The sequence below is a fragment of the Malus domestica genome, chromosome 17, assembly GCF_042453785.1.
Source record: "Malus domestica chromosome 17, GDT2T_hap1".
NCBI classification, from domain to species: Eukaryota; Viridiplantae; Streptophyta; class Magnoliopsida; order Rosales; family Rosaceae; genus Malus; species Malus domestica.
In genome coordinates, this window is record NC_091677.1 from 30,862,259 (window position 1) to 30,865,616 (window position 3,358).

The following is a 3,358-nucleotide window of genomic DNA, read 5'->3' on the forward strand; positions in this document are numbered from 1 at the left end:
TTTGTCAATATATATACTTGGTCATGCAATACGCAATTATGCTATGTGGAATTTATGAGTCAAAGCATCGAAATTAATTTAGAAGCAATTAAGGTTTTTAACCCTAGAATTCGAAAAAAAAAACAACAAATTGGGATTTATGCGATACACTCGCCGTACCACCGTGGCAACACTGCCGAACCATCGCGCTGGCCTACAGTCCAATCGCGTGGAGACAACATTGTGACGGTGTTATTTTTGACGCCTTGGATTGATCGCAGCAGCCATTTGGGCTTGCTTCCACTAAACCGCAAGTAGGCTTCGGCCTAGGGTAGATCACACGCACAAGCCTGAAGCCTCGACCCACACCCTAGCATGCCTGAAGCCTACTAGGCTTGTCCCTTGTCTAGGCCCAATCTGCCAGCAAGCCTTTGTGCTTGTTGGGCTTTGCCTTTGCCCCGGCTCGTGACCATCATAAGCCAGCCCAAACGGTTGGGCTTTTCCCTATGGCCTAAAACCCAAAGCTAGCCTTGCTGGGCTTTTCGTTCAACTGCATCCCATGCCAGCCCGAGCTAGGCCTATGCACCCGTGCCATTTTTTGGCCCAAAAGCCAACACTTTTGTTGCTAAGCTTATCCCAATTACATGGCTCGTGCATGAGGCCCAAGATGCCTTTTTGGGCTATGCTCTACTCACGGCACCCATACCCATCGTAATTGGGCTATGGTTTTCCAAATCCAATGTTATCTTTTGGCATTCTATCTAATTTGAACACGAATGTTATTATTATTATTATTTTTGCTTCTACGATCGACCCCATGTAATGACTTGTCCCAAAAAAATTAAGGTTTTTATAATTTTAAAATGTGAAATTACAAAAACACCCTTCGAGGTAAATACGATGACTTTTGTTGTGTCACATAAGACTTATTTTCTTAGCATATCCTTGTAGTACTCGTCGTCACGAACTCATGGGCGTAAGCAGAATCGAAATTGGAGTTATACCAAAGAAATTATAAACGAGCAAATTTGAGGGTGAAATGGTCATTTGACCATTTTTTTTTAAAGGCTCCAGATTGTTGGAGCAAAAATATAGGAAGCCACGTGTGTTGGAAATGTGCCCTAAAGCCAATCATGTGATGATACTTTACGGACATTTCACATGTTAAACTAATCTAGTTTTACATATAAAGGGCAAAGATTATTGTTTGAGCCGTCTCATATAAATGTTATATGCTTAAACGATAAAGTCCAAGGAATATGTGATTGGGAGAATGTAATCTAATGAAGTTAGATTCATGAGACCATTCTTTCGTAGACACATCCTAAACGTTCCTGATCATAGGATTGCCAATTGGGCGTTGATAGTCCGTTAAGATCAGTACGTACTATGTCTTCTCTCAGGGAGAGTGATTAGTCTCGAGTCATTGGTGTGTGTGACATCAAGACAAGTACGGTAGGTGCTCAATAGAGAATGAGTTCACTGAACGCGATCAACGAAGAGTTCTCATATTCCATGTCACGTGAGAACTCATGGTTGGGATAATGCAAAGTAGTCCTTTGACCTGAGGCATCATAGTTGTCTTGTGGTTAAGTCCTTGATCTTTGATTATGTCAAAGTCACTCCATCAGGAGGGTGTCCACGGCATCGTTGGGGTCAAGCCACTTAGCTATGGAGACAAGTGAATGCGCAACGAGGGATCTCTAACCTTCAAACCGTTTGAGGAAGAATACTCTCTGATATGATTTGAATCTCTGGCCAGAGTATGAATGAGATTAGGGAATGCGTTCCGAATCACATTCAAGGTAATCATATAAGCACAAGACACACATTGGATAGTAGACATGAGAAAATAAACTATCAAACCAAACAATGTGGTCAAGAGTATTAGATTAGAGAAAGACCGTATTGCATTTGTAATCTCGAACTGAATAGGTTCTCCACCTCTTCTGATTAGCTTGGGTAACCATGATATGCTGCTAGGTGTCACTCATGGTTTGTGGAAGCCCTAAACGTGTGTAATCACTAAAGGGAGAATTGAAAATAGTTTCAATTCACAATTGATGTAAAATGGTTTTAATCGCCCACTACCTCGCTAAAAGGAACCTAATGGATCGCACACCATAAAAGGTAGAGATTGGAGATTAAACGGAAATGAGTAAGAATGATTAAATGGTTTAATCATTTATTTATGGCAAGGATTAATTAATATGTTAATTAATCAAACGAATAAGTTCGTTAAAGACTTCGGGATAGTTTTTGGACCTTAAGGCCCAATGGGCTTCGAACGTCAAGCCCATTAACTTAAGTTGTATGACAATTTAATGAATAAAGATTCATTAAAGCCCAAAAGCCCAAAAATCCCTAAATGGCCGGCCATATGGAATGAATTAGGGTTTTGGTTATTTAGGTCACTTAAAGAAGTGACTATATAAATGACTTTATAGCCAAATATTCAAAAAGGATTAAAAGGGTTTATTTTGGGGGAAAATTGGTGAGAATTGTCTCTCCATTTTCTCTCTAAAGAGGCCAACACCTTGGAGGGTACATCTAGCAATCCTACTACTCCAAGGTCACTCATTTCTTCTACAATCTAACCTTGGTGAAGAGACTTAGAGGTTCTCAATTTTGGGAACTTGGAGAACCTATTCTTCCATCCAAATCCATGGATCTAAGAAGCAAGGAATGAAGGCCCTATCTCTTTGGGTGATTAGCCTTTGCTTATGCAAAGAGGAATCTACAAAGGTATTAATTTCAACTCACTTTGTTTTGAGTTGATTATTGGTTCACCAATCTACTAGGCTTTGAATTTCATGGGTAATGTTTTGTTTTTGAGTGCATGTAAGCATGATTCCGCCTTTAATTGTTAATTGCATGCTATATGATGTTGCTCAAATGAACATGTTTTCACAAAAGATTTCCTTCAAGTGGTATCAGAGCCTAGGTCTAGTAGTTGGTGAATCCTTTTGGGTTTTGTAGTTCATAGTATGTGATTTAAAAGTTGTAATTGTTACAAGCTTTATTCTTGCTTCTTTGAAAGTAAATTTTGTTGGAAAATTTGCTATCTCAAATGTTGTAGATGTTGTTCATATGAGCATGAATATTGGAGCTAAAATTTGGTGCCATGCTTTTGGGAAAATTCGGCCAAAACCAAAGGGTGGATTTTTGGGTTCTTGTTTGACTTGTTAAAAGTGTTTTAATGTGTTCTTTGGAACCCCTAAGTACCCTAGTTTGGTTAGATGTTATTTCCCTTAAGTAAGAATGGTTTTGGAATGTTTTTGGGTGAAAAAAGTTCATGGAAAAATTTAGGTTTTTCATGAATGTTCTTCATTGTTCTTGACATTTTTGCCAAGAACAAAAAGGTTTGGTGTTTTGATTC